An 11,045-nucleotide genomic window follows, 5' to 3' on the forward strand; every position below is an offset into this window, starting at 1 on the left:
GTGTAAGCACTGTAAAACATAGTGCTGGGGTTTAGGATGCTTCCTTTTGTTTCTTTCTCTCATGGAATCTTCTCCCATATGTGTTGCTAGGAGACAGTAACGTCCGGGTACTTACAAGAGACAAGAGAAGTGGCCACAGCTCAGGGGAGGGATCCAGCTGGATACTGTCTCTAGGGTTTCTTTGGGAAGGGCAGAGATACTGCCAGAAATGGGCTGCAAAAAGAAGGGGCTGGGGCAGCTCCGAGCTCTCCTGCACTTGGCTTTGGAGAAGGGCTGCCAGAGCTGCTGCTTGGGGGAGGGAATTCACTGCTCAGCCCAGAGCTGCTGCTTCTGCCGTGGGGTGAGCCTCTGCTCGTGAGAGAAGCCACTGAACTGGGCGCCTCAGGAGAAAACCCGGGGATCCCCAGCCCTTTCACCTCCTTGGAAGCCTTTTCCCTGCGCTGCACGTATCTGGGCTGCAGCTTCCCTGCCACCACCGTGCAGGTGGTTATTTTTTAGCACTGATCCCAGTTTTTGCTACATTGTAGTTTTACATCTCCTGCCAGCCAGAACACCCCCCACCACCACCCCGGCCCCCAGTTTCGGATACATCTCATCCAACACTTCAGGACTTTGCTCATCCCTGCCTCCCTAGATGGCTGCCCCGAGGTCCCGGCTACAGCTCCTTCAGCTGTCCAGAGGGGCACCAGGATCGGCTGTCCTGGGGGTTTGTAAAGTAACTCCCTTCTCCATCCCTTTCCACAGCCCGTCCGCCATGAGGGCGTGCGGGAGCCGCGGGCGGCCCAGGGCCACAGCGCCCCCTGCAGGCGCGGGGGAGCCACGGCCCGCCCTGCCCGCCGGGAGCCAGCAGCGCCCCCTGCCGGCGGCGGCCGTCACCGCAGCAGCGGGGAGAGCCTGCCCTGGGATGGCGGCTCCGCTTGGCCGCGGCCGGCGCTGGCCTGGCTCCTTTGCCACGTTATACACACTACGAAAGTACTGTTATTTCATTTCTCATGTCTTTGCCTGAAAGCCCCTTAATTTCAAAAATGTAACAATTTGGAGGGAATGGCGTAATATTTTGCATTCCAAGAGAGGCTCCTGCCTTCCTTAGCAGATACCTGTCTTTCAAACCAGGACATACTGGTATAACTGAAGGCAGGAGCAAAAGCTCCCCAACTCGAACAGATAGGAAAGTCTGCTTGCTCTCTTGTCTTCTGTCTGGCACATAACAGTACGCATCCTTCACTGACAAAAGGGAGGTGCAGAAGACAGAGATGTAATTCACCTGAAATGTACTTCAGCAGTCTAGGAACTGAAGATTTCTGTGCTTACTCACTCCTACCTTCAGCAGCAGGAAGAGATGACCCAGAGGCCAGCTGCTCTGCTTATCACATAAAACGGTAGGAACATGCAACAAGCTGTTGTTTCCAAGTATATTGAACACCAGCATATCCCTTAACCCTAAAAGCATTCAATAACAGATTTCTGTGAAGTCACATAAAAGTCAGAATCTACTATTAAGTTGCTTTTGAAGGCATCCTTGTCAGAGTCCAGATTTTGGCCTATCATATCTCATAAAATCTCAGCACCACAGTATCTCACTTGTAGTTCCACTGACACCTAAACAACCAATTAATGGGTTTGTAAGACATCTTTCACCAAGACAAAGAACTTCTGAAGGGGATTTCTGAAGAAAAAAAGTAATTATATAAATTCAACAAAGCTGTCTGCAACTGGAACACTTTGAGAAAGAAGGAGTAAATTGATCTCTAACCTGTTTGCCCCCACTCTAGCTTCACTGTCATGTTTAGCTCACTGTCTAAAACATACATGGTTATTAAACATGACAGGCAAGCAATTGTCCAGAATCAGTCAGCTCTTTTCCAAGTATAATTTTATGAGTTACACAAACTCCATATTTGAAGCATTCTTTTAAATTATATTTATAAATTTTTATGACTCCTAGAAAACTGAAGACTGTCTAATCTGCAGACACTTTCAAGTGCACAATTACAACCAGAAGTAAGCTACAAGTATGCAGCAGAATACAGATAATACTTCTCAGTCCATAGCAGGTATTAACCTTTGCTTACTAAAAGAACCCTAAGCACAGCTCTGGACTTCAGCAAACATTGTGTTTGTCATGGTAGCTACGGAAGTTTATCTACAAAACTTTACAGAATTTTCGCTGGAGAACTAATCTACAACACAGTTTTTCTTGTGCTACTCAGCTCACAAAACATTAAATCTAGGAAGGTGAAAATGTCCCTATTCAAAAATTTCAACTGAAATCACAAGACAATATACTGGACTTGAGCTGCTTCAATTCCACATAACCAGCAATGACTTCAATGTAGGAAACAAACACTAAATTAGGAAAAACTGAAACAGTTCTGAAACAAGTAATTACTTGATTTTGATAAATCAAATAGACCAAAACTCGGGCATCTAATGACTCTGTCTTTATCCACCTAGGGTAAGAAATCATAATCTAGAAAAGTTCTCTTTTACATTTAAATTGGATCAAAAGAAGTTCATGGGAAAAGAAGTTGGGCAGTTGGGTTGCTTGTTTTGTTGTTTATGGTTTTTTTGAAGTCTGTGTTGGTGACACTTTACAGATGATAGCAAGACAGCATAGAACAGCTAACTATACTACAAAGTAGTAACTAATTTATACAGCTCCATTTTGTACAAAATACCATATGGAACAGAAGGTTTTAAGTTCAGCACCCATTCTGTGAAAGTCAAGTATTTACTAAATCACTGAAATCCACAGAACTGCTTTTGAAATAAGCACCTACTCTCAGCAGTATTTGTCGGCGCAGAACTTGAATACTGTACTGAAATATTCCACAATGACATTAAAAAAAAAAAAAAAATCACACAAAAAACCCCCCCAACCAACCAAAAAAAAAAAATCCCAAACCCAACCCAATCAAAGAGCTAATCAAGTTTTAGAGATTTTTCAAGTCTTCTCAAAAAGAGTATAAATTTATCAAAATATTTCAAGAAAATCTCAATCAAAGGGCAATATGTGCAAAAATTAAAATATTATTAGTTAACAGTTACAGCTAGTAGACACCACAGGTAATCATTACTATTTCTATACATTTCATTTTGTGGGACTATTACCATAGTGAAATTTCCAAGTCAGTCATTCAAGACCTCATTCAACACAGATTTACAGCAGTTTCACAACAGACATTACAGGAAAGAAATCAAAAAATATAACCTTGATTTGTAGAACCATCCTCCATAACCTGAAAGCCAAATCCATTCACCTTCTGAATTCTGTATGTCTTTAGCAAATTCACATTTTACTCTATAACAGAAAGTTAACTTCAGCCACATGGTGAAAGCAGTTAGTTGAAATTATTTCATCATTGTTTGAAATGGATCAGTAAACACCTTTGTCTCTAGAAGCAACTGTTCATAGCTAACTACCAACCAGCTAACAGCACCGTTTTAAAGATCTCAACATATATTCACATCAGACATGCAGATGAAAGCAAGTCTATGCATTCATAAAGCAAAGTCAGATTCGCCATTTTTTTAAGGCAGGTGGCATGATGACATCTAGACAGCATCTGGACAGTACATGGGACACATCTTGATATACAGGAGATACTAGTAAGGAGAAACAGGGTCAAGAAAGATCAGCATTCACCTTTCCATCATAAAATCACTGATCTCTGAAAAGCAGTAAGAGAAGGAACACAAGAAAAACAACAAACCAAAACATTCTCTCACACCTGTCATGAGAAACAAGCTATCTAACCACATAACAGGAAACAACTTCCTGCAAGATAGTTCTCTTTTGGTTCAGCTTCAATGAACAGCTTTCGAAGACTGTTTTCTAAACCGGTTTGTTGAACTGGTCTTAGTCACCTACGAAAACATATTCTCATGCCATACCATCGAGAAATCAAGTTTGATGTTTTGATTACCTGGTGAAAAAAAAGGAAAGGAGGCAAGAAAAACAAAATGCAATGATGAGAAGTTTGCAGCAAAAGGCTTCATTCTTTGGAAAGAAAAAAATGTTAAAGAATCGTGTTTTGCTTCAGTAAATAGAATCCTTCTAAAAATATTTCATTTGTCAAACATTAAGCAAATCATGCATTACATTAACACACAGCTCTTACATCAGCTAGAGGTTTACAGATCTGAACATGTCAAAGAGTGCAGCCTGGCAACAGATAGTAAGGAAAGATACTGGGCAAGAAGAGGATGAAAGAATACTCAGACTGAGAAAATATAAAGTACTGAATAAGAATGTACTAAAGATGTTTATCACCTTTAGGACTGTATGTTACTTGGTAATTCCATAAATATTTAAAACTACACTGAGTTGTGATTTATTTGATTAAAGATCTATTGAAAAGCATGCCTGGTTTAAAAAAATATTTAATTTCTAACTTCTTCCAGCAAGCTGATCATTTTATTGCAGTCTTCTTTTTCCTCAGTCTCATTTGCCAAATAGTTTTTGAAAAGAAGGTTTTACTAGTCTCAGTTTTTTAATTTAGTTGAATATAGCCTAGCGTAAGTCACAATGGCAAAACCACTGGAGTGCCTTCACTAAGTGAAGATGCAGAGATTTGGCAAGTTCTTCAACTACATCTGCTCGTTCTGGGAAATGAAGGTCCACAATACTGAGTTTTGACAAAATCAACACAACCAAGACAGAAAGAAAAATCTTCTGAGTGCCACAGAAAAGAATACAATGACAAGCTACACTAAAGATGCTACAGACAAGAAACTTCACTAAGATGAAATAGAGACAAATTCTACAGAGTAAAATTTAGATCTTACAACAAAACTGCAATGTAACAGAGTTAAACGTGAATTCTTTTAAGTAATCCATTATTTAAACAGATATGCTGTAGATGGATTATTTTTGTTTTGTTTTGCCCTTCAGCCTAAGAATTGGCTTAAGTATCTGAAGGCCTGTTCTGAGTGAGGAGCTGCATACTTCAATGAATTTCACATTTTTAGTAGGTGAGCACAATTTCAAAAGGCAGTAGTTATCACAATAAATGAAAATTAACTGCAAACGGTAAAACTATTCTAGTTTAGGCAATATCGCATTCAGATTGAAAAATGTTTAAAAAAAAAAGTAACTGCCTGCTGCAGGAGTCTACTGATGTATCAGGCTATAGACTTTTGCTCTGATTTCCCATCCAGAACTAACACACTTGCCTCAGAAGCCATGACGTAGATACACATTCCAAAATGATACTGCAACTTGGATGACTTCTTTTCAGTTTTATGTCACTGGAAACTCTTTCTATATATTATTTTCTCCATGATCAATGTTTCTTAATTAATGATTATTAATGGAGATGGAAAAAGAAGCAGAAAGAACTATTCATATACAATATCTAATTCACATATTTTTATCTCAGCAAAAGCTGCAAGATTGTGCCATTCCAATGCTTCTCCACTAGAAGCTTCGAAAGCAAAGCAGACAAAAGTCGACATAGCTAGGACATTTGTTACTTAAGAGCAGTGCTCAGAAACTATGGCTATCCATATGTATAAATAAAAACCATGTGTTTAAGGATGATCCTTGAAAAATTAAATACTCTGAATTACAGTAACACGTCTAGAAAGCAAACAAACTATTGTGTCTTCACACCTTCAACATTCATACTCAATTTACAAGCTAGAAATAAAGTAATTTCATGGCAGATCACTTTAGATACGCTCGAACTACCTTCAAGTGTTTTGGTTTTACGTCATAAACAGCAAAAAAATAAGTCGTATTTATCAAAGCCAGAAGGGGGTGCTCTGAATAAGTGAGGTGGACGGTACTGAACTAAGCATTTGCCTTGCACTAGTAAAGAGGTCAAAAGCATGCTGCCTTGTTTTCATTTCGGAGCTCACTTCACATTACCATGCCTTTTTTACAAAAAACCAAACAAATAAGCAGTAACACCACCACCACCAACAAAACAAAACTAAAAAATCTGAAAGACCTCTTTTTAGGAAAATGGAAAAGCTTCAGTTTGTACTACTGTCATCACAAGGGCAAAATAATCTATGACAGAAATCTAGCAACACGAAGACCAGACAAGTGTAAATTCCAATTTTGTATTCCATGGTTTGCAAGCTGTTTAAGATACCAACAAGGAGATACAGCAAACGCAAAAAACCCAAAACGCCTGTGCTACGGGTTTTACCTACACAATGCCTATTCTGTCTTAACTAGTTCAGATCTTTTCAACGTGATTGTCATGAGTTGACCCCTTATACCGAATTATGTCCTCAAATGAAAGGCCCTAGCTCATTCTGCCAAGTGTAACACAGTACATCTCTGCCAGCACTTTGGTGCATCAGCCTCCCCCCACCCAACACGAGAAAAAGATACGCACATTCCAATCGAGCCTCTCTCAGCGGGGCTCACCCAGTTCCCCCCTCCCTCCCTCCCTTCCTCCCTCGCCCCAGGCCTTGCCAGGTTCCCAAATCACCTCGGATTTTAGGTTTCATTTTGTTGTAAACAGCAAAACGAAAGGAGAAAGCTTCCAAAGCCAGGATCCTTACCCTTGAAATCCCGCCATGCGCGCAAATAAGGAGGGTGAATTGTTTTTCCTTTTTTTTTTTTTTTTTTTTTTTTTTGGATGGGCGATGAAGGGGGAGGGGGGAAGAAACAAAAGCCTACACGGAGGAGCGGCTAAGCAGCGGAGACTGAGGGAGAAGGCGGAGACCCTGGTGGAGAAGCAGGGCGAGCGTCAGCCATGTTGTGTGTGTGCGTGTGTGTGTTGGTCCAGTATTTACAAACCTGCAGCTGCAGCAGCGCTTGAAGCCTGGGAGAGAGAGGGGAACGCAGGGAGGGAGAGGGAAGGGAGGAGGGAGGAAAGGAGCAAGGGAGGAGGGGAAAGCGGCACAGCAGACAAAGGATCGCAGCAGCGCAGAGCGAGAGGGGCGCGCACACACCGCGCCGGCGCTGTTTCCCGCAGCCCCGGCTCCCCCGCCGCCCTCACGCCCCCCTCGTCCCGCTTTCCCGCCTCCACCTCCCCCGGGAAAGGCTTATCCGCCAGCAGCCCCTCGGCGGGCCCCAGCCCGCACACAATAGCTCCGCAGCGGGGAAAGGGGGAGGGCACCGCTCCCCTACGGGTGGATGCGGCGCAGGGCCGTGCCGGGGGAGGGCGGCAGAGCCCCGGAGCCCGGAAGGGCGGGGGGGGTTGCCAAGCAGCCGGGGAGCTTGCGGGGGAAGGGAGAGCAGAGACGACACCTCCAGACCGGAGCCCTCGAGGCCCCGATGCCGCCCGCGGCTTCCGGGAGGGGAGGGCGGGGGATCCGCGATGTGAGTGCCCCGAGGGAGGCGAGGCGCAGCCGGGCTGGGAGCGCCGGTCCCCCCACAGCGACTCCCTCCGGCTCTGCCCGGTACTGGGCCGGGCCAGGCCAAGGGCGGCGCGACGGGCTGCGCTCCCCCCGTCCCCTCCCTCGCCCCGGTCGCTCACCTGCCGGCGGGGCGGGCGCCCGGGGGTGCCAGGGCTGCCGCTCAGCCCCTCCCAGCCGGGCCGCTCAGCTTCTCTGCGGCGGTGGCAGCAGCGGCGGCGGGCACGGCCGCTCCCCTCGTCTCGCTTGTCCCCCTCCGCCGCCGCTGCCTCCAGCTCGCCTCTGCCACATTTGGATCCCCCTCTCCCTACACGAACTCAGCCGCCAGGATAGAGGCCTCCTCACCTTCCTGCCAAATAGTGAGCCGGCCGCATCGCGCCGTTCAAAACACAGGGCCGGGGCCCGCCCTCCACCCCCGCGCTGCCCCCCCTGCCGGCGCGCAGGCGCACTGCGCCGCCCCGACTGCGGCGGGCGCGGGGCAGCCCCACCCGGCCCGCCATGGCCCGGCAGCGCGGCGTCAGGGTGGTGCTGGCCCGCCGTGTGCCCCAGCCGTGCCCCAGGTCACTCGCCAGCCCTCTGTGTGTACAGAGAATCACCCAACCGTCTCTGAGTGTCCGGTGCTGGGAGGGACCCACAAGGACCATCGAGTCCAACACCCAGCCCTGCACGGGGTATCTCCAGAGTCACGCCTAAGAACATTGTCTAAACGCTTCTTGAACCCTGTCAGGTTGGAAGAATGTTGGTGCTGAAGAAGGACAAGAGTGTAGTGTAGATGCCAGAAGGCCAACTAGCACTTCACCTGAGCAGGGAAAGTATTTGCAAATAATACCTGCAAACAACTGCATTTTGTGTAAAATTGCCTTCTCTTTTCAAGAGAAATTAGTAGTTCCTTTAAAACTTAGAGGGTTCCCTTAAAATTGGTGTATGCAATAATGGCATTAAAAAAGGTGGGGTAGCCTTCAAAAATCCGTGCGGAACAAAAGCAGTAGTTAGAGGTTCTGAGCCTTTGGAAGGGCTGTCCTGCATGCCTCTGGCAGGCTGAGACAGTACTTGAGGGAGCAGTAAGGAAAGCCTGCAAGTAATCGGGACTTGTTCAGCGATTGACAGACCATAGGTGTCATCTTTTCAACTGTTAGCATTAGATGCCAGGACATCTAGGAGAAAAGTAGTAGTTTTCTTAATCCTAATGGGGAGTATTTCCTAATTCATGAAGTGTGCACGATCTAGATGGAGTGAGACACAAGGAAGAAAATGGGTAAGCTATACCAGAAATCTTCAGATGAAACTGTGTCTAAGGCATTAATTAGAGGGGGAAAAACAGTAAAATCACCTGGAAATGTATTGATGAAAATATGATAAAGTGTCACCAAATCCTACTCCGTCACTTTGGTAATTCGTTAAAGCACAGACCTCTAAGATCAATTCATACTGTCATGCTGACAGCAAAATGGGAAACGTTATTAAGATTGTTACCTTCTGACAAATTTGTTTCATAATGAAAGCAGGTGAATAGCTGATCTGCCATAACAAATCAAACTAGTGCCTTTTTCTGAAGCAAGGCTTGGCAAGAAATTAAGTCAGTTTGGGGAAGGGAAGATTTGGTTCAAAGAATGGACATTTGTGATTTCTTAGTTCAACAGTAGCAAATGCACAGGGTAATACCCGAATTCCTACATCACACAGATCACGTCATTCGTGAATTCCATGCCTGTGACAAACAGTAAAATACAGGTATGTGAAAGTACAGACATAGATAACTTTGCTTAAATTCTGATTGGCCGAACTGGAAAAGAATAATATTTTTTGTTTCTCCTTTGTTGTTTTCACATGTCTTAATTTCATCAAAGGAACTGTAATTCTTATGATAAAAGAATCCTGATAATCTGATAGATTATTAATTGGCAATTTAAAGTAGGAAATTTATAAGAGAGAGAAAGAGTGAGAAACATGAAGTAGTGGACAAAAATTGGTAAAGATGACGATACAGATTAATAATGCTGGACCACCCAAGTAGAATTGTAAAATCCATAACCAGCTTTGCCAAGATATGATATTACAAGAGATATTACTGAAACATTACAAAACATTTGTTGAGATAAGCAATCATTGGTCAATTTTTCCTGAAATTAAAATAGACATAGGGTCATATTGTGTGGCTTGGAAAAGACCTTCAAAAGTCATGTAGTCCAATCCCCCTGCAATAAGCAGGGACAACTTCAACTAGATCAGGTTGTTTAGAGCCCCATCTGGTCTGACCTTGAGTGTTTCCAGGGATCAGGGATCAGGAATCTATCCCCTCTCTGGGCAACCTGTGCCAGTGTTTCACCACCCTCATTGTAAAAAATTGCTTCCTACCATCTCTAAATCCCCACTCATTTAGTGTATAATCACTGCCCCTTGTTCAGCTGCTTAAAGGTCTGTCCCCATCTTTATTACAACCTTTGCTTAAGTACTGAAAGGCCACCATATGGCCTCCCTAGCACCTTCTCTTCCTCAGGCTGAACCATCCCAAATCCTTCAGCCTTCCTTCATAGCAGAGGTGCTTCATCCCTTTGATAATTTCTGTATCCCTCCTCTGGACTCACTCCAAGAGCTCCATGTTCTTCCTGTGCTTGGGCCCCAGAGCTGGGTGCAGGGTTCCAGCTGGGCTCTCACCAGAGCAGAGCAGAGGGGCAGAATCCCCTCCCTCCCCTGGTGCCCACACGGCTTTGGATGCAGCCCAGGACACGTTTGGCTTTCTGGGCTGGGAGTGCCCATGGCTGGGTCATGTCCAGCCTCTCACCCACCAGCACCCCCAAGTCCTTCTCACAGGGCTGCTCTCCATCTGCTCATCCTTCAATCTGGATTGATACTGGGGTTGCCCAGTGCAGCACCTTGCACTTGATCTTGTTAAACCTCATGAGAATCACATGGGCCTGCTTGTTGAGCTTGTCCAGCTCCTTAAGTATGGTATCTTATCCCGTAGTTGTGCCAGCACCACTCAGCTTGGTGTCATCTGCAGATATGCTAAGGGTGTGCTTGATCTCACTGTCTGTGACACTGATGAAGACATTAAACAGTACTTGTCCCCCTACAGATCCTTGAGGGACACCACTTGTCACCAATCTCCATCTGGACACTGACCTGCTGAACACTGTTCTCTGGATGCAAGCATTCTATCAATTCCTCCTCTACTGAGCAGTCCACCCATCAAATCATGCATGACTGTTCAGACACAGAGCTAATACCGAAATGTGAATATATGGTGTGAAGCATACTCCATCATGGAAGGATATTAAGTAAGAGCTTTGCAGAAGCGGCTGCAGTGTTATTCTTCTGAAAGGATTTAATGATACTGGGATGTGTTTTTTCTTTTGAGCTATCATTGACTGTAGCAGGATGCTCTGCCTAAGTAGGGGTAAAGCAGCTCAAAGCTTACCTTATTTGTAAAAGTTTTCTGTGATAGAGAAGGGGTTCATGCTGCTTTTGGTTTTGAAGAATGCTGAAACAGCCTTTCATCCCAAAACTAAACATTCTGAGGATGTGAAAAACTGTTCTGACAGCCACTGACATTACAGAGAAGGCTGCAGACAAAGATCCTGATAAAGAAACCAGCAAGTGATTATACTGTAATTGATTTAAGGGTGCTGAGCTAAAGGCTGCTGGGCTGACACAGCTGGTCCAGAAACATGCATTTGACAGTCAATGACTTTATACTATGAAAACCCAATCCCTCTTCTTACAGCAGG

At 44.8% G+C, this 11,045-nt stretch overlaps 1 protein-coding gene across 4 annotated transcripts in view; it reads right to left on the minus strand.

Annotated features, from left to right (window-relative positions):
• The window catches only part of SPIN1 (spindlin 1), a 57,044-nt gene extending 49,296 nt beyond the window's left edge, over window positions 1–7,748 (minus strand). Inside the window, exon 1 of one of the 4 annotated variants that reach the window (XM_014869168.2) lies at window positions 7,663–7,748. The gene's annotated coding sequence lies outside the window, so the exon portion shown is untranslated. Of the gene's footprint in view, window positions 1–6,446; window positions 6,465–6,519; window positions 6,940–7,439 lie in introns of those variants that run through there. The other 3 variants (XM_088157064.1, XM_014869167.2, XM_088157065.1) reach the window with 3 other exon arrangements.
• Window positions 7,749–11,045: the final 3,297 nt, after the last annotated feature.

This window comes from Sturnus vulgaris, chromosome Z, assembly GCF_052056855.1.
Source record: "Sturnus vulgaris isolate bStuVul1 chromosome Z, bStuVul1.hap1, whole genome shotgun sequence".
In the NCBI taxonomy this organism is placed as follows: domain Eukaryota; kingdom Metazoa; phylum Chordata; class Aves; order Passeriformes; family Sturnidae; genus Sturnus; species Sturnus vulgaris.